General features: G+C 48.8%; 1 long non-coding RNA gene across 1 annotated transcript; it reads right to left on the reverse strand.

Moving 5' to 3' along the window:
* Positions 1–1,463: 1,463 nt before the first annotated feature.
* LOC129018246 (uncharacterized) lies at positions 1,464–23,341 on the reverse strand. The gene is made up of 4 exons (XR_008495210.2): positions 22,186–23,341; positions 19,718–19,798; positions 11,417–11,654; positions 1,464–3,606 (listed from the first exon to the last, which is right to left on the reverse strand). It is a non-coding gene; the product is annotated as an uncharacterized LOC129018246 (long non-coding RNA).
* Positions 23,342–24,980: the final 1,639 nt, after the last annotated feature.

A 24,980-nucleotide genomic window follows, 5' to 3' on the forward strand; every position in this document is an offset into this window, starting at 1 on the left:
GCTCTGGAACTCCTGGGCTCAAGCAATCGGCCTGCCCTGGCTTCCCACTGTGCTGGGATTACGGGCATGAGGCACCGCATTGGACTCCACTTTATTATAGTTACTAGTGAGACCTTTTGTTTCCCCTACTCTAAGAACCCCTCAAGTGCAGAGATTGTGTCTTTTTTCATTTTTGTATTCCGGCACCTTCTCGCAGAGTGTGGTATAGAGGTGACTGATAATTGTTGAAGGAAACAAATGAACGAACCAACAAACAGACGGATGCATGAACCCCCTCCTTGCCTCCTGCTGGGCTCTTCTGTCCTGAATCACTCCGGACTGGGGCACATTTGCTTCCCACACGTCAACTCCAAGAAAGAATTTCCTTTCTTGCCAAAGTCTGTGTTTACTCATTTTACTAATATCCCTCTTCCTTCTTTGTTTTTTCTTTTCCTTTTTTTTTTTTTTTGAGACAGAATCTCACTCTGTGGTCCAGGCTGGAGTGCAGTGACGCGATCTCAGCTCACTACAAGCTCCGCCTCCCGGGTTCACGCCATTCTCCTGCCTCAGCCTCCTGAGTAGCTGGGACTACAGGCGCCCGCCACCACGCCCGGCTAATTTTTTTGTATGTTTAGTAGAGACGGGGTTTCACCGTGTTAGCCGGGATGGTCTCGATCTCCTGACCTCGTGATCCACCCGACTCAACCTCCCAAAGTGCTGAGATTACAGGCGTGAGCCACAGCGCCCGGCCTCTTTCTTTCTTTTTAACTTGGTATGCCACTGGCATGAATCATCCCAGTGTTTGTCTTCATGCCAGACTGCTATGGAGAAATGGATGCTTTTTGTTATTATTATCATTTTTTTTTTTTTTTTTTTTGAGATAGAGTCTCACTCTGTCCCCCAGGCTGAAGTGCAATCCCCATTCACTGCAACCTCCGCCTCCCAGGTTCAAGTGACTCTCCTGCCTCAGCCTCCCAAGTGGCTAGGATTACAGGCACGTGACACCACACCCGGCTAATTTTTATATTTTTAGTAGAGACAGGGTTTCGCCATGTTGACCAGGCTGGTCTTGAACCCCTGACCTCAGGTGACCCGCCCACCTCGGCCTCCCAGAGTGCTGGGATTACAGGCATGAGCCACCGTGCTCCGCCGATGTGTTTTAAATACACTACTTTGGCCGGGCGTGGTGGCTCATGCCTGTAATACCAGCACTTTGGAAGGCCGAGGCAGGCAGATCACCTGAGGTCAGGGGTTCGAGACCAGCCTGGCCAATATGTTGAAACCCCGTCTCTACTAAAAATACCAAAAATTAGCCGGGTGTGGTGGCGGGTGCCTGTAATCCCAGCTACTCAGGAGGTTGAGACAGGAGAACTGCTTGAACCCGGGAGGCGGAGGTTGCAGTGAGCCGAGATTGCGCCACTGCACTCCAGCCTGGGCAACAAGAGCGAAACTCCGTCTCAAAAATAAATAAATAAATAAATAATAAAAATAAAATGCACTAATTTACTATTCCCCAGTTTGAGTGATTTCTCAATCCTTCACCTAGCTCCTCAACCTGCTTTCTCTCCCACCTTCGCTGCACACCCCAGGGGTCATCACAGTCTCCTTTGTCCACTGAGAAGGACTGAGAAGCTTCCAATGCCTATCGCCAGCCCACACCAGGCAGAGTCCATCAAAGGGAGTCCACGACATCTTGGCCTCTGTAAAGATTTCAGAATGGGAGAGGAAGAGCAGTCCAGAAGTGATGGATGACCCCAGGCAACAGCATAAACAGCATATTGACTGGAAACTGTTTCAATATGTATGTTGGAATGCACCAAGAAAAACAAAACTGTAGGTTACTAATACGCATCCATTTCTGAATGTGCAAGTTCCCTGGGAGGATAGTTTCAAATCTGTCCTTTCATTAAAGCCGTGGTATGATTCTGTTTTGGCCCAAGGAAATTGTTACCAATACCACTAATTTTTTCCACAAGGACCAGTAGAGCTGGAAATGCCAGCACACATCATCTTCTGTAAACAGATCCCAGGAGCAGCCTGCATTGTCCCCAGCTGGTGGATAGCTCAGCTTTATGACTCGGTTCTGGGTCCTCATGGGGACAGCGCAGGCTGCTGACATTTAGAGTCCACACCTCTAGCTGCCATACATTTTTTTTTTTAATTAAGTATTTATTGATCACTCTTGGGTGTTTCTCGGAGAGGGGGATATGGCAGGGTCATAGGATAATAGTGGAGAGAAGGTCAGCAGATAAACACATGAACAAAGGTCTCTGGTTTTCCTAGGCAGAGGTCCCTGCGGCCTTCTGCAGTGTTTGTGCCCCTGGGTACTTGAGATTAGGGAGTGATGATGACTCTTAAAGAGCATGCTGCCTTCAAGCATCTGTTTAACAAAGCACATCTTGCACCGCCCTTAATCCATTTAACTCTGAGTTGACACAGCACATGTTTCAGAGAGCACGGGGCTAGGGGAAAGGCCATAGATCAACAGCATCCCAAGGCAGAAGAATTTCTCCTAGTCAGAACAAAATGGAGTCTCCTATGGCCACCTCTTTCTACACAGACACAGCAACAATCTGATCTCTCCTTCCTTACCCCACACATCCCCCCCTTCTCTTCAACAAAACCGCCATCGACCTCATGGCCCGCTCCCGATGGTCGCTGTCTCTTCGGAGCTGTTGGGTACACCTCCCAGACAGGGCGGCCGGGCAGAGGCGCTCCTCACTTCCCAGACGGGGCGGCCAGGCAGAGATGCTCCTCACTTCCTCCCAGCCGGGGTGGCAGCCAGGCAGAGGCGCTCCTCACCTCCCAGATGGGGCAGCCAGGCAGAGGTGCTCCTCACTTCCCACACTGGGCGGCCGGGCAGAGGCGCTCCTCACCTCCCAGACGGGGCGGCCGGGCAGAGGCGCTCCTCACTTCCCAGACGGGGCGGCCGGGCAGAGGCGCTCCTCACTTCCTCCCAGCCGGGGTGGCAGCCAGGCAGAGGCGCTCCTCACCTCCCAGACGGGGCTGCTGGGCAGAGGCGCTGCTCACTTCCCAGACGGGGCTGCTGGGCAGAGGCGCTCCTCACTTCCTCCCAGCCGGGGTGGCAGCCAGGCAGAGGCGCTCCTCACCTCCCAGACGGGGCTGCTGGGCAGAGACGCTCCTCACTTCCCAGACGGGGCGGCCGGGCAGAGGCGCTCCTCACCTCCCAGACGGGGCTGCTGGGCAGAGGCGCTGCTCACTTCCCAGACGGGGCTGCTGGGCAGAGGCGCTCCTCACTTCCCAGACGGGGCGGCCAGGTAGAGACGCTCCTCACTTCCTCCCAGACGGGGCGGCCGGGCAGAGACGCTCCTCACCTCCCAGACGGGGCGGCCGGGCAGAGGCGCTCCTCACTTCCTCCCAGACGGGGTGGCAGCCGGGCAGAGGCGCTCCTCACATCCCAGACGATGGGTGGCCGGGTAGAGGCGCTCCTCACCTCCCAGACGGGGCGGCCGGGCAGAGGCGCTCCTCACCTCCCAGACGGGGCGGCCGGGCGGAGGCGCTCCTCACTTCCCAGACGGGGCGGCCGGGCGGAGGCGCTCCTCACTTCCCAGACGGGGTGGCTAGCTGCCATACATTTTTTATCTCTTCTAATTCCTCACAACAACCCTGTGAAGAAGGTATTATTGTCATCGCTTCAGACAGACAGAAATGGAAGATCAAAGAGGTTAGAAGCCACACAGCTAGTCTGCTGGATTTTCTTTTTTTTTGTTTGTTAAGAAACAGGGTAGGCCGGGTACAGTGGCTCATGCCTGTAATCCCAGCACTTTGGGAGGCCGAGGCAAGTGGATCACCTGAGGTCAGGAGTTCGAGACCAGCCTGGCCAACATGGTGAAACCCCCTCTCTACTAAAAATACAAAAATTAGCTAGGTGTGGTGGCAGGCGCCTGTAATCCCAGCTACTTGGGTGAGGTGGGAGGCTGAGGTAGGAGGAGCGCTTGAACCTGGGAGGCGGAGGTTGCAGTGAGCAGAGATCATGCCACCGTACTCCAGCCTGGGTGACAGAGTGAGACTCCGTCTTGAAAAAAAAAAGAAAAGAAAAAGAGACTGGGTCTCATTCTGTCACCCAGGCTGGAGTACAGTGGTGCTATCATAGCTCACCGCAGCCTCAACTCCGGTACTCAAGCCATCCTTCCACCTCAGCCTCCTAAGCGCAAGCCACCACACCCGGCTTTTTTTTTTTCTGGAGAGACAGACAGGGTCTTCTTATGTTCCCCAGGCTGGTCTGGAAATCCTGGGCTCAAGCCATCTTCCTGCCTCAGCCTCCCAAAGTATTGGGATTACAGGTGTGAGTCACCACGTTCAGCCTGCTAGGTTCTGTAGTCCCGCAGCTTTGTAAGAGCTTGGTCCAGGTGCATCAGTCACTGGCATTTCTTTATTCAATAAATATTTGTTGAGCACCCACTAGGTCCCAGGGCCTACCAAATTAAGTTTAAACTTTGTTTTCCGTTTATTTTTTTGAGACAGGGTCTTGCTCTGTCTCCCAGGCTGGAGCTCAGTGGTGCAATCTTGGCTCACTGCAGCCTCAACATCCTGGGCCCAAGGGATCCTCCCACCTCAGCCTCCTGAGTAGCTGGGACTACAGGTGCATGCCACCAAGCCTGGCTAAGTTTTTGTAGAGACAGGGTCCCACCGTGTTTCCCAGGCTTGAACTTCTGGGCTCAAGCCATTTGCCCGCCTTGTCCTCCCAAAGTGTTGGGATCACAGGCATGAGCCATGGCGCCTGGCAAGTTTAAACTTTGTAGCCTGGCATATCAGACCTATTGAAATGGGCCCCCTGACCCCAGCTAACATTTCCAACCCCATTTCCTGAATTTCCTCGGCCTGCTACACCCACTCAGCTCCCAACCCAAGTGGCCCTCTGTAGTAGATGTCTTTCGTGTCCTGTGCCACCTCCTGTTGGCCTATCTTGGATTTCTGCAGTGGACAGTCCCTGGGGGCTGCTGGGTTCTCACCTGAGTGCCATCTCCCACGCTGCTCTCTACTTTTCTGCCTTAGGGCTTCTGTCAAAGTCACAAAGCTCTCAAGAACAGCCAAGATAGGGGATAGGATATTAATACCCCCAGGGCCATAGCCAATTAACCCTGCCTGGACCAAGGCCAGTGGAAATACAGGTTGGTTAATAAACACCCCCCAGGCTTCCATCTCTGGAGGGCTTTTTTTTTTTTATTTTTTTTATCTTAAGACGAGTCTCGGAGTCTCGCTCTGTCACCCAGGCTGCAGTGCAGTGGTGCGATCTCAGCTCACTGTAACCACCGCCTTCCGGGTTCAAGTGATTCTCCTGCCTCAGCCTCCTGAGTAGCTGGGATTATAGGCACGCGCCACCACGGCCAGCTAATTTTTGTATTTTTAGTAGAGACGGGGTTTCACCATGTTGGTCAGGCTGGTCTCGAACTCCTGACCTGGTGATCCACCCGCCTCGGCCTCCCAAAGTGCTGGGATTACAGGTGTGAGCCACCGCGCCCCACCAGGCACCCAGTTTTCTAGAATTTTTGTCACTACAGTCTTGCCTTTTCTAGAATTTTTTTTTTTTTTAGACAGGCTCTCACTCCATCTCCCAGGCCGGAGTGCTGTGGTGCGACCACACGTCATTGCAACCTCGACCTCCCTCCTCAGCCTCCCAAGTAGCTGGGACCACAGCACAAGCCACCATATGTGGTGATTTTTTTTTTTTTTTTTTTTTTTTTGGTAGAGATGAGGTCTCACTATGTTGCCTAGGCTGGTCTCAAACTCCAGGGCTCAAGCCCATCCTCCCACCTCAGCCTCCCAAAGTGCTGGGATTACAGGTGTGAGCCACAGCACCCGGCCCCTTCCTAGAATCTTGTATGAAAGAATGTAGTCTTGGTGTTGGACTGCTGAAACAGCACAGTGTTTCTGAGTTCAATCTGCACTGCTGTGTATTTACATCTCCTTCCTTCCCTTCCCATACCCCAAGGTCGGAAATAGGCATTTTAACATACTAGGTGGAAACAGGCATTCAACCTTCATTCTAATGCTGGGACAAAAGTGTTATTATCATTATTTTGCAGATAAACAAGTGTGGTTTGATGAGATTAAGATAGTCATTCAGGGCCAGGCTCAAAGTCTGACACCTGTAATCCCAGCACTTCGGGAGGCCGAGGCGGGCAGATCACCTGAGGTCAGGAGTGAGACCAGCCTGGCCAACATGCTGACACCCCATCTTCCCTAAAAAAAAAAAAAAACACAAAATACAAAATATAAAAATCAGCCGGGCATGGTGGCGGGTGCCTGTAATCCCATCTACTCGGGAGGCTGAGGCAGGAGAATTGATTGAACCCGGGAGGCTGTCGCAGTGAACCAAGATCGCACCATTGCACTCCAGCCTGGGCAACAAGAGCAAAACTCCGTCCCAAAAAACATAAAAGATAGTCATTCAAGTTTATGTAATTCATTCCTTTTTATTGTGGAAGAATATTCCATTGTATGAATATACCCCTATTTGTTTATTCTCCAGTTGATAGACATTTGAGTTGTCTCTGTGTGGACAAGTGTTTTCATTTATATTCCCCACAAAAAATACACAGAAATGAGATTGCTGGGTCGTAAGGAAACTGTATGTTTAACTTTTCTTTTTTCTTTTTTTTTTTTTAATTTTTAAACGGAGCCTCGCTCTTTCGCCCAGGCTGGACTGCAGTGACGCTATCTCGGCTCACTCCGCCTCCCGGGTTCACGCCATTCTCCCGCCTCAGCCTCCTGAGTAGCTGGGACTACAGGCGCCCGCCACCGCGACCGGCTAATTTTTTGTATTTTTTTTAGTAGAGATGGGGTTTCACTGTGTTAGCCAGGACGGTCTCGATCTCCTGACCTCGTGATCCGCCTGCCTCAGCCTCCCAAAGTGCTGGGATTACAGGCGTGAGCCACCGCGCCCAGCCAAAACTGTATGTTTAACTTTTAAAGATATTACCATACAATGTTTTCCAAAGTGCCTGTACTATTTTCCTTTTTTTTTTTTTTTAATTTTTTGTATTTTTAATAGAGATGGGGTTTCGCCATGTTGGCCAGGCTGGTCTGGAACCCCTGACCTCAGGTGATTCTCCTGCCTCCGCCTCTGAAAGTGTTGGGATTACAGGCGTAAGCCACCGCACCCAGCCTGTTTTCCATTATTAACAGCAATGTGTGTGCATCTCATTGTTCTATGTCCATGTCAACACTTAGTGTTGTCAGTTTTTTTCGCTTTAGCCACTTTAGTGGGTATGTAATGCTATCTTGTTGTGCTTTAATTTGATTATTAATGATGTACAACATCGTTTCATGTACTTATTGACCATTTGCATATTTTCTTTTGTGAAGTGTTTAAATCTTTTGTCCATTTTTTATCAGATATACTTTTAGAGTTGAGTTGTAATAGTCCTTTTTTTATTTTTATATTTTTTGAGACAAGGTCTTGAGGTCTGTTGCCCAGGCTGGTCTGAACTCCTGGGCTCAAGTAATCCTCCCACCTCAGCCTCCCAAGTAGCTGGGACTACATGCCTGGCTATGGTTTTTTTTCTTTTTTGTAGAGACAGGGTCTCCCTATGTTTCCCAGGCTGGACTTGAACTCCTGGGCTTAAGTGATCCTCCCTCCTTGGCCTCCCAAAGTGTTGGGATTACAGACATGAGCCAGTATGCTCTAGCTCTTTTTTTTTTTTTTTTTTTTTTTTTTTTGAGACAAGGTCTTGCTCTGTCACCCAGGCTGGAGAGTGTATCAGCACCCTCTCAGCTTGCTGCAACATCTGCCTCTGAGACTCAAGCCATCCTTCCACCTCAGCCTCTCGAGTAGCTAGGATTACAGATACGTACCACCACGCTCAGCTAATTTCTGTATTTTTTGTAGATACCAGGTTTCACCATGTTGTTCAGGCTGGTCTCAAACTGCTAGACTCAAGTGATCCACCTGCCTCAGCCTCCCAAAGTGCTAGGATTACAGGCCTAAGCCATTGCACCTGGCCTGTCTAGTTCTTTTTTCTTTTTCTTTTTTTTTTTTTAGATGGAGTCTCGCTCTGTCGCCCAGGCTGGAGTAGTACAGTGGTACAATCTCGGCTCAATGCAAGCTCCACCTCCCGGGTTCACGCCATTCTCTTGCCTCAGCCTCCCTAGTAGCTGGGACTACAGGCACCCGTCACCACGCCTGGCTATTTTTTTTTTTTAATTATTTTATTTTATTTATTTTATTTTTTTATTATTATTATACTTTAGGTTTTATGGTACATGTGCGCAATGTGCAGGTTAGTTACACATGTATACATGTGCCATGCTGGTACGCTGCACCCACTAACTCGTCATCTAGCATTTTTTTGTATTTTTTCAGTAGAGACGGGGTTTTACCATGTTAGCCAGGATGGTCTCGATCTCCTGACATTGTGATCCACCCACCTCGGCCTCCCAAAATGCTGGGATTACAGGCGTGAGCCACCTAGCTGGCCGTGGCCTGTCTAGTTCTTTATATTATTTATTCATGCTCTTTGTCAGATATATAAATACATATAGATAGATAGATTTTTTTTTTTTTTTTTGAGACAGAGTCTACCTCTGTCACCCAGGCTGGAGTGCAGTGGCGCCATCTTGGCTCACCGCAACCTCTGGCTCCCGAGCGATTCTCCTGCCTCACTCAGCCTCCTGAGTAGCTGGGATTACAGGTGTGCGCCACACGCCCAGCTAATTTTTGTATTTTTGGTAGAGATGGGGTTTCACTATGTTGGCCAGGCTGGTCTGGAACTCCTGACCTCATGTGATCCGTCCACCTCGACCTCCCAAAGTGCTGGGATTACAGGTGTGACCCACCGTGCCCAGCCGTGTCCAAGTTTTTGTGTGGACATGTTTTCCATTTTCTCTGTTTCTGCTTAGGAGCGAAATTGCTGGCTCATATGGTCACTCTGCATTTCGCTTATCAGAGAACTGTCTGACCGTTTCTGAAGCATCTACGTCATTTTATCTTCCCGGTGTATACGGGCTCCCACTGCTCCACATTCTTTCCCACACTAGTGTGCATTTTTTGTATCATAGCCACCCTAGTGCGTGTGATGTGGTATCTCATTGTGGTTTCTCTGGTTGTTGTTTCCTTTGGGTTTTTTTTTTTTGTTTTTTGTTTTTTTTTTGAGATGGAGTGTTGCTCTGTCACCCAGGCTGGAGTGCAGTGGCTCAATCTCAGCTCACTGCAAACTCCGCCTCCTGGGTTCAAGCGATTCTCCTGCCTCAGCCTCCTGAGTAGCTGGGATTACAGGCGCCCACCACCACGCCTGGCTAACTTTGTATTTTTATTGGAGATCGGGTTTCACCATGTTGGTCAGGCTGGTCTCAAACTCCTGACCTTGTGATCTGCCCGCCTCGGCCTCCCAAAGTGCTGAGATGACAGGCGTGAGTCACCGCACCCGGCCTTGTTTTGTTTTTGAGATAGGGTCTTGCTCTGTCGCCCAGGCTGGTGTGCAGTGGCACAATTGCGGCTCACTGCAGCTTCAAGCACCAGTACTCAAGTGATCCTCCCACCTCAGCCTCCTGAGTAGCTAGGACCACAGGCGCATGCCACCACACTCAGCTAATTATTTTTTTAACTGTCTTGTAGAGACGAGATCTCACTATGCTGCCAGGGCTGGTCTCAAAGTCTGGACTCAAGCTATGTTCCCACCTCAGCCTCCCAAAGTGCTGGGATTACTGGCGTGAGCCACCGCACCCAGCCTTGTCATGGTTTTATTTGCCTTTCCCTAATAATGAAAGATGAACATATATTCATGTTCTTGAAACCACCTTTCCAAAATTATGACTGAGACAGTGTTAGATCTAACTTGACCGACTCCGTCTTGCTCCTAACCTCCAAGCTGTCCTTGTTCATTCCTGGGCGTAGGCTGCACTAACTTTAGGAAAAAACTTAGTTTATAGTTTAAACAAAGATGGTAACAGCCCTTTCCCAAACAAACCTCCTTCTTCCCTGGGGACTAGTCTGCCTTTGTAGGACTAACTTTAGCCCCAAGATTAGAAATTATGGTTTAGGAGCCATGCAGCTGGAGGTCAGAAGATCCTGACCCTCCTTAAACTGCTCCTAAGATCAGCGCTTGAGATATTTTGGAAACCCTGCACTTGATGAATCAGCTGACCCCACCCACATCGATAAACTGGCTCATCTGATCTTGTGGCCCCCACCCAGGAACTGACTGAGCGCAAGAAGACAGCTTTGACGCCCTGTGATTTCATCTCTGACCAATCAGCACTCCTGGCTCACTGGCTTCCCCCACCCACCACTTTATCCTTAAAAACTCTGTTCCCACTGGCCGGGCGCGGTGGCTCACGCCTGTAATCCCAGCACTTTGGGAGGCTGAGGCGGACGGATCACGAGGTCAGGAAATCGAGACCATCCTGGCTAACACGGTGAAATCCAGTCTCTACTAAAAATACAAAAAAATTAGCCAGGCGTGGTGGCGGGCGCCTGTAGTCCCAGCTACTCGGGAGGCTGAGGCAGGAGAATGACTTGAACCCGGGAGGTGGAGCTTGCAGTGAGCCGAGATCGTGCCACTGCACTCCAGCCTGGGCGACAGAGCGAGACTCCGTCTCAAAAAAAAAAAAAACAAAAAACAAAAAACTCTACTCCCCAGTGCTCAGAGAGATTGACTAGAGTAATAACAGAACTCCAGTCTCCTGCACAGTCGGCTCTGCGTGAATTACTCTTTCTCTATTGCCATCCCCTGTCTCGATGAATCCGCCCTGGGCATCTATATATTTTCTTTAGAAAACTGTGTATTCAAATTCCAAACCCAATTTTTAGTTGTATTGTTTGCCTATTATTGAGTTGTAAGAGTTTTCATATATTCTAGCTATTGGACCTTTTTTTTTTTTTTTTTTTTTGGAGACAGAGTCTTGCTCTGTTGACCAGGCTGGAGTGCAGTGGCATAATCTTGGCTCACTGCAGCCTCTGTCTCCTGGGTTCAAGCAATTCTCCTGCCTCAGCCTCCCAAGTAGCTGGGACTACAGGTGTGCACCACCACACTCGGCTAATTTTTGTATTTTTAGTAAAGATGGAGTTTCACCATGTTTGTCAGGCTGGTCTCGAACTCCTGACCTCGTGATCCGCCCACCTTGGCCTCCCAAAGTGCTGGGATTACAGGCGTGAGCTACTGTGCCTGGTTTTTGTTGTTGTTGTTTGAAATGGAGTCTCGCTCTGTCGCCGAGGCTGGAGTGCAATGTCTCAGTCTTGGCTCACTGAAACCTCCGCCTCCCGGGTTCAAGTGATTCTCCTGCCTCAGCCTCCTGAGTAGCTGGGATTACAGGCATGTGCCACCACACCTGGCTAATTTTTTTGTATTTTTAGTAGAGACAGAGTTTCACCATTTTGGCCAGGCTGGCATTGAACTCCTGACCTCGTGATCCGCCCGCCTCAGCCTCCCGAAGTGCTGGGATTACAGGCAGGAGCCGCTGCGCCCGGCCCTCCTACCTTTTTTTCTGTTTTATTTCTGTCTTTCACGGCATTGCTGTTTTTGAAGATTCCAGGCCAGTCGTCATGGAGAGTGTCCTGCGTAATCTGGACCCATCTGATGTTTCCCCATAATTCGATCCAGGTTGAGCGTGTGTACTTCACGTGGCATCGTATCATGACGTTTTCTAATTACTGCAGAATGGGGTCCGTTTCCTCGTCATGCTGCCAGGGCTCTGCCAGTTCCATGCCTCTCTTTCTAGAAAAAAGCAAGCAAAGGTCATATGTGCAACTTCTGTTTTCCACATTTTCTAAATTACAAAGGCAATAAGGGCTTGTGAAAGAAAATTGGAAGAATCCAGAATTATATAAGATAAAAAATGAACATCTCAGCTGGGGTGACAGAGAGAGACTCCATCTCAAAAAAAAAAAAAATGAACATATCTCTCGATTCCGGAACCTCTCCCTGGGGGAACTAGGTCCAATTTGGTGGTTCTCCAACTGGAACTTAAAGAGAGAGACAGAGGGAGAGAGAGACAGAGACTGACTGACTGAGAGAGACTTGCTCTGGCTAATTTTTTATTTTTTGTAGAGACAAGGTCTTGCTATGTTGCCCCGGCTGGTCTCGAACTCCTTGCTTCAAGTAATCCTCCTGCTTCAGCATCCCAAAGTGCTGGGATTACAAGTTTGAGCCACCATGCCCAGCCCCCAACTTATTTATTTTGAGACAGAGTTTCAGTCTGTCGCCCAGGCTGGAGTACAGTGGCTCACTCACTGCTCACTGCAGCCTCAACCTCCTGGGCTCAAGTGACCCACCTCAGCCTCCCTAGTAGCTGGGACTTCAGATGTGCAACACTGAGCCTGGCTAATTTTTTTTGCTAGGTTTTTTTTTTTTTTTTTTTGGTAGTTTGGCTTTTTGGTTTGTTTCACCATGTTGCCCAGGCTGGTCTCTAACTCCTGGGCTCAAATGATCCACCCCACTAGGCCTCCCAAAGTGCTGGGATTACAGGTATGAGCCATTGCACCCGGCTTATTTTCTTCTTCTTCTTTTTTTTTTTTTTTTTTGAGACGGAGTCTCACTCTGTTGCCCAGGCTGGAGTGCAGTGGCACCATCTCGGCTCACTGCAAGCACCACCTCCCGCGTTCACACCATTATCCTGCCTCAGCTCCTGAGTAGCTGGGACTACAGGCGCCCGCCACCACACCCGGCTGATTTTTTGTATTTTGTTTAGTAGAAATGGGGTTTCACCGAGTTAGCCAGGATGGTCTCGATCTCCTGACCTTGTGATCCGCCCACCTCGGCCTCCCAAAGTGCTGGGATTACAAACAACAGCCACTGCACCTGGCCTCTTTTTTTTTTTTTTTTTTTGAGACGGAGTCTTGCTCTGTTGCCCAGGCTGGAGTGCAGTGGCAGTCTTGGCCAACATGGTGAAACCCCATCTCTACTAAAACTACAAAAATTAGCAGGGCCCAGTGGCAGGCACCTGTAATCCCAGCTACTCAGGAGGCTGAGACAGGAGAATCGCTTGAACCCTGGAGGCAGAGGTTGCACCACCATGCCCGGCTAATTTTTTGAATTTTTGGTAGACACAGGGTTTCACCTTGTTAGCCAGGATGGTCTCATTCTATTTTAAACCAATCACTGCTGCCAGGGGCACTGCCGTAAGCCAACAAGCATCTATCCCTGGAGCTGAGGGCGTGGGTTAATTGCACCTAAACCACATGGCTGAGAACCTGGGAAGCGTTAATTTCCCCATGAGAAATCAGAGTCTTGTTGCCAAGAAAAAAGTAACAGGCAAACAAAAATGTCTGTTCTGGGTTGACGTAAGGACCCTCACAGAACTCTCTGTGGGTGCGGTGGCTCATGCCTATGATCCCAGCGCTATGGGAGGCCGAGGCAGAGGCAGGAGGACTGCTTGAGCCCAGGAGTTCCAGACCAGCACCTGTAGTACCAGCTCCTCGGAAGGCTGAGGCGGGAGGATCACTTGAGCCCAGGAGTTTGAGGCTTTTTTTTTTTTTAGACAGAGTTTCGCTCTTGTTGCCCAGGCTGGAGTGCAACGGTGCGATCTCAGCTCACTGCAACCTCCGCCTCCCAGGTTCAAGCAATTCTCCTGCCTCAGTCTCCTGAGTAGCTGGGCATGTGCCAACATGCCCGGCTAAATACTAACTGCCCTTGAGGCATGATGTCAATGTACCCCCCACCAACAATGTCTGAGAGTGCTTGTTTTCTTATGCCCTGGCCCATGCAGTGTGATATCAAATTTTGGAATTTTACTAGTATAACAGGTGAAAATGATATATCAATATAGTTTTAGTTTGCATTTATCTTATTATGACTGGGTTAAGAATGTTTTCATAATAAGAGCCATTTCTCTTTTTTCTGTGGAAATCTTTTTTGTTTTTTCTCCCAAGATGCGGTCTTGCTCTGTTGCCCAGGCTGGAGCGCAATGGCGCGATCTCGGCTCACTGCAACCTCTGCCTCCCAGGTTCAAGCGATTCTACTGCCTCAGTCTCCTGAGTAGCTGTGATTACAGACGCCCACCACCACACCTGGCTAATTTTTGTATTTTTAGTAGAGACGGGGTTTTGCCATGTTGGCCAGGCTGGTCTCAAACTCCTGACCTCAGGTGATCTGCCTGCCTCGGCCTCCCAAAGTGCTGGGATTAAAGGTGTGAGCCACCGTGCCCGGCCTATCCGTTTAAGTCTTTTGCCCATTTTCCTCTTGGGCTGTTAATCTTTTTCTTATCCATTTGTACGAATTCTTTAAATACCAGAGAACTTAGCTATTTGCCTGTGACATGAGTGGAAAATATTTTTCCAAACTTGTCATTTATCATTTGACTTTGCTTATTGCATTAGTCCATTTTGTGCTGCTATAACAGAATACCTGAGACTGGGACATTTATAACTAACAGAAATGCATTGGCTCACAGTTCTGGAGAGCAAAAGGCGCGACAGGCCTGGTGCCAGGTGAGGGCCTGGTCTCTGCTTCCAAGACAGAGCCTTGTAAGTTCATCATCCAGGGAGAGGGAGCGCGTTACTCACACGGCAGAGGGCGGAGGGACAAGCAGCAACAGGGGCCCAGATGCACACTTTTATACGATGATTGCATTAAATCCACTACAGATGAGGGCAAAGCCCTTTTATAAGATGATAGCGTTAAACCTACACACAAGGGTGAAGCCCTCCTGGCCTAATCACCTCTTAAAGGTCCCACCTCCGAACACTTGTTACAGGCCGGGTGCGGTGGCTCACACCTGTAATCCCAGCACTTTGGGAGGCCGAGGCGGGCGGATCACCTGACTCCAGGAGTTCAAGACTAGCCTGACCAATACAGTGAAACCCTGTCTCTACTAAAAATACAAAAATTAGCCAGACGTGGTGGCGCACGCCTGTAATCCCAGCTACTCAGGAGGCTGAGGTAGGAGAACCGCTTGAACCCAGGAGGCGGAGGTTGCGGTGAGCTCAGATCGTGCTGTCAGACTTCAGCCTGGGCAACAGAGTGAGACTCCTCAAAAAAAAAAGAAAAAAACTGTTACAATGGCAATTAAATTTCAACATGAGTTGTGGAGGGAATAAACAATCAAACCGTGGAACTTTACAATTTACCTGCAGACTTTTTTATTTAGCCAAATTTACTGATTTCTTTTTAGTGGCTTTTTGATTTTGTGATACGGTAAGTAAGGCCTTCCTCTGCAGTCATAAAATCATGTTTTTATATTTTCTTCTTTTTTTTGTTATTTTGCATTTTAATCTTTAATCCAATTGGAATTTCTCCTCATATGCAGTAAGTATGGCTCCAACTTTGTTTTTCCAGTGGCTACCCAGCTGTTTCAATACTACATATTAAGAAAGTAAACTAGGCAGGGTGTGGTGGCTCACACCTGTAAGCCCAGCATTCTGGGAGGCCAAGATGGGAGGACTTCCTGAGCCCAAGAATTCAAGACCAGCCTGGGCAACCCAGCGACGTCTCAGTATCTAATAAAATGAAAAATGATCTGGGCATGGTGGTGCACGCCTGTAGTCCCAGCTACTCAGGAGGGTGAAGTGGGAGGATCGCTTGGGCCTAGGATGTCGAAGCTGCAGTGAACTGTGATCATGCCACTGCACTCCAGCCTGGGTGACAGAGTAAAACCCTATCTCAAAGAAAAAAAAAAAAGCCAGGCACAGTGGCTCACATTTGTAATCCCAGCACTTTGGGAGGCCAAGGTGGGTGGATCACCTGAGGTCAGGAGTTCGAGACCAGCCTGGCCAACATGGTGAAACCCTGTCTCTACTAAAAATACAAAAATCAGCCAAGCATGGTGGCACACGCCTGTAATCCCAGCTACTTAGGAGGCTGAGGCAGGAGAATCTCTTGAACTCGGGAGGCGGAGGCTGTGGTGAGCCGAGATCATTTCTCCACTGCACTCTAGCCTGGGCGATGGAGTGAGACTGTCTCAAAAAAAAAAGGACATCTTAGACCTTCATCAAATATTTCTGGAGAAAGTGATTCTGAGTGCTTTGCTCATCAATCTTCATTTCTTTTCTTTTTTTTTTTTTTTTTAACTTTTTTTTCCCCCTGAGATTTTTTATTTTATTTTTTGTATTTTTAGTAGAGACGGGGTTTCATCATGTTAGCCAGGATGGTCTCGATTTCCTGACCTCGTGATCCACCCGCCTCAGCCTCCCAAAGTGCTGAGATTACAGGCATGAGCCACTGTGCCCAGCCCATCAATCTTCATTTCTAACATCTCCAGTAACTGATCCTTATCTTGTTAACTCTTTGAGGCTTTGGATAGTGTTGTTGTTATTCTGTCCCGTATTTAAATTTCTCTTCAAGGAAAGAATTGTCCTAAATTATCTAATCCACTAGTACCAGAAGAGGAATTTCTGGGTTATTGTGGTAGTTTCATGTGATGAACCATCCTTGAATTCTCCCAGAATAAACACCACATGGTCATAACATGTTATTATTATTTTTTTGTGTGTGAGACGGAGTTTCACTCTTGTTGCCCAGAATGGAGTGCAATGGTGCGATCTCAGCTCACTGCAGCCTCCACCTCTTGGGTTCAAGTGATTCTCCTGCTTCAGCCTCCCAAGTAGCTGGGATTATAGGCACATGCTAATTTTTTGTATTTTTAGTAGAGATGGAGTTTCATCATGTTGACCAGGCTGGTCCCGAACTCCTGACCTCAGGTGATCCACCCGCCTCGGCCTCACAAAGTGCTGGGATTAGAGGTGTGAGCCACCACACCTAGCCATGATATGTTAATTTAAATATGCAGGCCAGGGGTGGCGGCACACTCCCCTAGTCCCAGCTACTTGGGAGGCTGAGGTGAGAGGATCGCTTGAGTCTGGGAGGCAAAGGTTGCAGTGAGCCAAGATCACCTTGCTGTCCTCCAGCCTGGGTGACAGAGTGAGACCTCATCTAAAAAAAAAAATTAGGCTAGCCGGGCACGGTAGCTCACACCTGTAATTCCAGCTTTGGGAGGCCAAGGTGGGCAGATCACAAGATCAGGAGTTCAAGACCAGCATGGCCAATATGGTAAAACCCCATCTCTACTAATAATACAAAAATTAGCCAGGTGTGGTGGCACACACTTGTAGTCTCAACTACTCAGGAGGCTGAGGCAGGAGAATCGCTTGAACCTAGGAGGCAGAGGTTGCAGTGAGCCAAGATCTCACCACTGCACTGCAGCCTGGGCGACACAGCGAGACTCCATCTCAAAAAAAAATTAGACTGCGTGTGGTGACTCACACCTGTAATCCCAGCACTTTGGGAGGCTGAGGCGGGCAGATCACCTGAAGTCAGGAGTTCAAGACCAGCCTGGCCAACATGGTGAAACCCCGTCTCTAATAAAAATACAAAAATTAACAGGGTATGGTAGTGGGCGCCTGTAATCCCAGCTACATGGGAGGCTGAGGCAGAAGAATCACTTGAACCCAGGAGGTGGAGGTTGCAGTGAGCCGAGATTGTGCCACTGCACTCCAGCCTGGACAACAGAGTGAGACTCAGTCTCAAAAAAATAATAATAAAATAAAAAATAAATATGTTATATTCCGTTTACTAATATTGAATGTATACTTTTTGCATTAATGTTAATGCCTGAGATATTTCTACATGTATATTTTTAGCGGAATCTTTCCTGGGTTTGGTACCAGTCTTGTGCTCATGCTTTTAAAAGATTTTGGAAGTTTTTCTTCTTTTCCTATAGTTTCGAACAATTTAAATAGCCCTGGTATTGCGCACCAGCATGGCACATGTATACATATGTAACTTACCTGCACGTTGCACACATGTACCATAGAGCCTAAAGTATAATAATAATAATAATAATAATAATAATAAAGAAAAATAAATAAATAAATAAATAAATAGCCCTGGTATTATCTTCTCTTGAAAGGTTCGGTAGAATTCCCATCTTTTTGTGTGTGTGTGTTTGAGATGGTATCTTGCATTGTCACCCAGGCTGGAGTGCTGTGGCTTGATTTCAAGTCACCACAACCTCCGCCTCCTGGATTTAAGCGATTCTCCTGCCTCAGCCTCCCAAGTGGCTGGGACTACAGGCGCCCGCCACCACGCCCGGCTAATTTTTGTATTTTTAGTAGAGACAGGGTTTTACCGTATTAGCCAGGATGGTCTCGATCTCCTGACCTCGTGATCTACCTGCCTCGGCCTCCCAAAGTGCTGGGATTACAGGTGTGAGCCCTCGCGCCCGGCCCCTAGTGCAGTGGTTTTAATTGTGTTCATGGGGACCCTTGCTGGGGGCTGTGGAGGGGAAGAAAAGTCACGTGAATGACAGATGGAATTCCATTCACTCCAGTGCACACAGCTGCCGCTGCAGCAATTATGTGCTTAAAAATAACAAAACATGTAGTTGGAGTAGATTTTCAATAACATGAAATTACAAAGATTAAATTTTTGTTTTTTGTTGTTACCTGAGTAAAAAGTTTTAAAGCTTTTTCTTGTATTTATTTCATGCTCTAGCCTTTTTCAGAGACCAAAATCTGCTCGTGGAATCACTTCCCAAACATGTATTCTGCCATCAGAGCTCCAGCAATGAATCTAAGTTGCTTCAGGCTATCATGATAACCCTTTCTCTCATCCCCAAAGCTCATCTATAAAATTTGACATTTGCTCATCAGAAAACAATTCCCGATTCTGGGCTTCTTATCTGTGCTGTTCTCCCCCACAGGGAGAGGGCTGTACATCTCTGATTACTCCTAGAGTGGAGTAAATGGGATTATTAAGCATAAGGATGAAGGCAAGATGGGGAGGCGGAGCATCAGATCCACACTCAGGTTTTACAAAATCAAAACAAACAAACAATTCCCCAATAACAACAGAAGCCTCTAACTCTTTTTTTTTTTTTTTTTTTTTTGAGACAGAGTCTCGCTGTCGCCCAGGCTGGGTGCAGTGGCGCCATCTCGGCTCACTGCAAGCTCTGCCTCCCAGGTTCACCCCATTCTCCTGTCTCAGCCTCCCGAGTAGCTGGGACTACAGGTGCCCGCCACCACGCCGGGCTAATTTTTTGTATATTAGTAGACACGGGGTTTCACCGTGTTAGCCAGGATGGTCTCGGTCTCCTGACCTCGTGATCCACCTGTCTCGGCCTCCCAAAGTGCTAGGATTATAGGTGTGAGTCACCGCACCTGGCCAGAAGCCCCTAACTCTTTCAGAACAACATACTATTTATTAATAGGCTATTTTCTCATCTCCCCTTCTGGGAAAGCTCACTCAGAGAAACCCTAACACACAACCAAAAAGCCTCTGGTTACAAGTGACCTTTGCAAAGTGTTCTGTTTTCAAAGGAAGGGGCTTCAAAATAATAGAAGATGGAAGACATCTGAATTGGAACTCACCCCCGCACCCCAACCCTGGGAAAGAGGGTGGGGATCAAGATCACTGCCGGCCGGGTGTGGTGGCTCACGCCTGTAATCCCAGCACTTTGGGAGGCCAAGGCGGGTAGATCACTTGAGGTCAGGAGTTCGAGACCAGCCTGGCCAACATGTTGAAACCCCATCTCTACTAGAAATACAAAAATTAGCCAGGAGTGGTGGTGCACGCTGTAGTCCCAGCTACTCGGGAGGCTGAGGCACGAGAATCACTTGAACCCGGGAGGCGAGGTTGCAGTGAGCTGAGATCTCGCTGTTGCACTCCAGCCTGGGCGACAGAGCAAGACTCTGTCTCAAAAAAAAAAAGAGAGAGAGAATATTAGCCTCTCCTTGTTCCTCCAAAAGGCAGAAACTAAACCCCCAGAGGCAAATCTACCAAGGCTGACCCACTCCCCACTACACTGCCCTGCTCCAACCCCACCGCCCCTCAACCATTCTCCCTACCTTCCAGGGGAATTAGGAAAGGAGCAGAACTCCATCGCAGCCAGTCTTGGTTACCCACTGATTTAATCTCTGATTCCCGCCCTGAGGAGAAAGAATATGAATTATTATAAAACCATCTGTTCCCTCTCTTTTCTGCAAAGACAAGGACCCGGGGCTGGGTAATAATACTGTTGGCATTACGAGAGGTCTCTAGCTCACTGGTGTCTCCCTCCCCGCTTCCCCTAACAGCGCATAATTTGAAGATTTTCTTAAAAAAAAAAAAAAAAATGACTTTAACGCCCCCAACTAATGTTTTCCGAACAGTAATAATTATAAATTCCAAACAAAAACTTAGCGGCATGTGTGTGTGTGTGCATCTCTTCCAGGCTTTTCATTTCAATAGATCTGCTAATTAAAAGCTATAATTTAACAAATAATGATCTAACCATCTCACTTTGAAATCAAACAAAAACCTACCACTAAAATGTTGGACTAGACAAAGATAATGAACCCGGGTGCAATTTACACTCCTGCTGGGCCCAGGCTGGCCCCCTTCCAGCAATGGGCCTGCGCCCGTGATTAGCAGAAATAGCTTTTCCAGCCATTTGGAGCAAACAGGGAGGATAAATGAGCAATTTATGAGTCTAAGAGTCTTTTTGGACCCACGCCCACTGCTGACGGAGCAGGATGGAGCATTTATCCCTCCCCGGCCCTCATTCATTGACACTTGGTCAATTTCATTTTCTCCCCTGCCCTCTTTGGCCCCTGGGGAAGAAAGTTGTTTTTTTTTTTTTTTTTTTTTTTTTTTGAGACGAGTCTCGCTCTGTCGCCCAGGCTGGAGTGCAGTGGTGCAATCACGGCTCACTGCAGGCTCCGCCTCCCGGGTTCACGCCATTCTCCTGCCTCAGCCTCCCGAGTAGCTGGGATTACAGGCGCCCGCCACCACGCCCGGCTAATTTTTTGTATTTTTAGTAGAGACGGGGTTTCACCGTGTTAGCCAGGATGGTCTCGATCTCCTGACATCGTGATCTGCCTGCCTCGGCCTCCCAAAGTGCTGGGATTACAGGCGTGAGCCACCGCACCCAGCCATGATGGTTTCCAAAGGCTGCTATTTCACTGAACACATTGACTTACTCAATCCCAAATCTTTAGAGCAAAAGTATCAAATGTCAATTTTTTGTGTCAGCGGCCTCTCCAGCAGTGACCTGAGACAGGCTTTCACAGCTGGGCTGCCAAGGATGTGTCTATTAATTGATTTTATAGAATCTGTGTCATCACTAATTGGGGATATTTGCATTTCAAAAGAGGTAGAGTTCAAGTTCAAGCCATTCTTCCTCTCCTTCTTTTGACTAAGAAGGGGCTCTTTAAGGACAGAATTCCACCTTGTTTATCTCTGCATCTTCCAAGCACCTCATGGTCCTTATAAAGATTAAGGCGGGGTGGGGGGACGCGTGGTGCGTCACGCCTGTAATCCCAGCACTTTGGGAGGCCGAAGTGAGTGGATTGCTTGAGCCCAGGAGTTCAAGACCAGCCTGGGCAACATGGTGAGCCCTGTCTTTACAAAAAAACATAAAAATTAGCCAGGCATGGTGGCAGGCACCTGCAGTCCCAGCTACTCACGAGGCTGAGGTGGGAGGACTGCGTGAGCCCTTTCTTTACAAAAAACATAAAAATGAGCCAGGCGTGGTGGCAGGCACCTGTAGTCCCAACTACTCATGAGGCTGAGGTGGGAGGACTGCGTGAGCCCTTTCTTTACAAAAAACACAAAAATGAGCCAGGCGTGGTGGCAGGCACCTGCAGTCTCAGCTACTCATGAGGCTGAGGTGGGAGGACTGCGTGAGCCCTTTCTTTACAAAAAACACAAAAATGAGCCAGGCGTGGTGGCAGGCGCCTGCAGTCCCAGCTACTCATGAGGCTGAGGTGGGAGGACTGCGTGAGCCAGGAGGCAGAGGTGACAGTGAGTGTGATCACGCCATTGCACTCTAGCCTGGGCGGCAGAGTCAGATCCTGCCTCAAAAAGAAAGAAAAAGGGCTAACACGGTGAAATCCCATCTCTACTAAAAACACAAAAATTAGCCAGGTATGGTGGCGGGCACCTGTAATCCCAGCTGCTCAGGAGGCTGAGGCGGGAGAATCGCTTGAACCTGGGAGGCGGAGGTTGCATTGAGCCGAGATGGCGCCACTGCACTCCAGCCTGGGTCTGGGCGACAGAACAAAACTCCACCTCCAAAAAAAAAAAAAGAAACAAAGAAAAAAAAAAAAGATCAAGCCTTACAATCAAGATATACACATTAAATGGACTCTGACCATCCGTATTCCTTCAGACTCCTCACATTGCAAACAACAGCTTAAGTAACCGGCCAATACACTGCTTCAATAATAAAGAGGGTATTTTGGCCCATATAACTGAACAGTTTGGGGATAGATCTTTAGGCGTGGTGAGATCTAGTGTTCAAACAACGTAACCAAGAGCCTGGTTTTTCTCTTACCACATTTCCCAGCTCTCTTTTCTTGCTGCAAATAGCTCCATTCTCCGACCTGTTCCCATCTTCACAGTTCCCGATGGACAGTCATTTCCCAGAGCTAGAGCCATGCTCATGTATGTCCAGCAGGTGTGAGTCTATTCAGGCAATTTCCACACAAGAAGGAGGTATTTCATTCCTGGCAGCTCCAGCAAAATTCTCTGGGCATCTTACTGGCTCTGACTGGCAACTGCCCGTCCCTGAACCATGTGCTGTGGCCAAGAGGAGAGTCTCCAACAGGCTTAAGCCAATCCCATTCAAGGTGCTGAGGACAAAGGAGTGGAGACGCTCCAACAGAAAAGGGAGATTTTTTCTTTTTTTTGACAGGGTCTCACTCTGTCGCCCAGGCTGGAGTGCAATGGCACGATCTCAGCTCACTGCAACCTCTGCCTCCCGGGTTCAAGCGATTCTCCTGCCTCAGCCTCCCAAGCAGCTGGGATTACAGGTGCCCACCACCACGCCTGGCTACTTTTTGTATTTTTAGTAGAGATGGGGTTTCACCATGTTGGTCAGGCTGGTCTTGAACTCCTGACCTCAGGTGATCCGCCCGCCTCGGCCTCCCGAAAGTGCTGGGATTACAGGCGGGGGCCACCGCACCTGGCCAAGAGAGATCACTTTAGTGAGAGAACGGAGGGGTGGACGCCAGGAAAACAAGCAGAAATGGAAACCACACCGGCCGGCGCCTGGTGGGTGGAGGTGCTGGGTGGGAGCATTTCCTTCCTGGCTTCTCTCTCTGGCGCTCGTCACTGCAGCAGCTTCAAGGGTGACAGTTGGAGGCCACAGAGACGGGGCCCATCCGGCCGTGTGTGTGTCGGTGGGGGTGGGGGGACAAAGGCTGACGCCTCATGCTCACCAGTCCACCCCTCGCCAAGCTTCCCCGGCGGCCCAGCACTTCTTTCTTCCTTTCTCTCACCTGCCAGACTCCTATGTCTGAGGCAGTTCTGATCTCTTTGATCATGTTCACCTGCCTCAATTTCATGCACATGAAGGAAATTTTTCTGATTCCTTGTAGGCCTGCAACCCCTTTTTTATTTCCACTTTTTTTTTTTTTTTTTTGATGGAGTCTTGCTCTGTCATCCAGGCTGGAGTGCAGTGGCACGATCTTGGCTCACTGCAACCTCCACCTCCCAGGTTCAAGCAATTCTCCTGCCTCAGCCTCCCAAGTAGCTGGGATTACAGGAATGCACCACCGAACCCGGCGAATTTTGTATTTTTAGCAAAGACAGGGTTTTGCCATGTTGGTCAGGCTGGTCTCAAACTCCTGACCTCAGGTGATCCATCCGCCTCGGCCTCCCAAAGTGCTGGGATTACAGGCATGAGCCACCGCGCCCGGCCTATTTCTACTTTTTAGAGACTGGGTCTCGCTTTGTCTTCCAGGCTAGAGTGCAATGACATGATCTTTGCTCACTGCAGCCTCAAACTCCTGGGCTCAAGGGATCCTCCCACCTCAACCTCCTGAGTAGCTGGGACTACAGGTGCGTGCCACCACCCCCAGCTAATTTTTTAATTTTTCGTAGAGACAGGGCTTCTTAATAATAATGATATGACAATATTGATTCGTTAATTGTAATAAATGTACTACAGTAATGTGATATGTTAATAACAAGGAAAATGGGTTCAGGATACATGGGGGGACTCTTGGTATTAGCTTCTCACTTTTTCTGTACATCTTTTTTTTTTCTTTCTTTCTCTTTTGAGGCAAAGTTTCACTCTCATCCCCCAGGCTGTGCGATGACACAATCTCCACTGACTGCAACCTCCACCTCCTGGATTTATGCGATTCTCCTGCCTCAGCCTCCCAAGTAGCTGGGATTACAGGTGCGCCACCATATCTGGCTAATTTTTGTATTTTTAGTAGAGATGGGGTTTCACCATTTTGGCCAGGCTGGTCTCGAACTCCCGACCTCCGGTGATCCACCCACCTCAGACTCCCAAAGTGCTGGGATGACAGGCAGGAGCCACTCGCTTGGCCTAATTTTTCTGAACATCTAAAATCATTCTAAAAAATAACATTCATTAAAGCATAAAAAATGAGTGGCCGGTCGCAGCGACTCACGTCTGTAATCCCAGCACTTTGGGAGGCGGAGGTGGGTGGATCACAAGGTCAGGAGTTCGAGACCAATTTGGCCAACATGGTGAAATCCCATCTCTACTGAAAATGCAAAAAATTAGCCGGGCTTGGTGGCGCGTGCCTGTAATCCCAGCTGCTCGGGAGGCTGAGGTGGAAGGATTGCTTGAGCCCAGGAGATCGAGGCTGCAGTGAGCTGTGATTATGCTACTGCCTCCCAGCCTGAGTGACAGAATAAGACCCTGTCTCAAAAAGCAAAAACAAAAAACAAAAAAACACCCCCCAAAAACCCATGAAAGATCAAAAAGCAACTGGAGAGACGGAATAATAGCTAGCGGCTCAAAGTGTACCTTCTGTGAGGGTGGGAGTGGAGATGCTTCCCCCACCGCCCCAGCAGCAGGGTTATCTTCAGACAGCAGGACGTGCAAGTGGGTGCAGACAGATCTCTTTGTGGGCCCAGGCAGGAAGCTGAGGGTTCACACCTGATGGTTTCAATTTTTCCTCTGAGACAGGAGAGGTGGGCTATGTGCAATGAAACTGTGTGTTGTATGTGATGAAGACTCGAAGATCCTCCAAGAGAAGTGCAGGAGGAACGTGACCAGGGCAAAAGAGCAGTTTCCTCTCCCAGCACAGATGACAAGAGATAAAACTTCAGTTTTTGCAGGGGCAGCCCCAGGTGGATAGCACCAAGCAG

Source organism: Pongo pygmaeus, chromosome 19 (genome assembly GCF_028885625.2).
Source record: "Pongo pygmaeus isolate AG05252 chromosome 19, NHGRI_mPonPyg2-v2.0_pri, whole genome shotgun sequence".
Taxonomy (NCBI): Eukaryota; Metazoa; Chordata; class Mammalia; order Primates; family Hominidae; genus Pongo; species Pongo pygmaeus.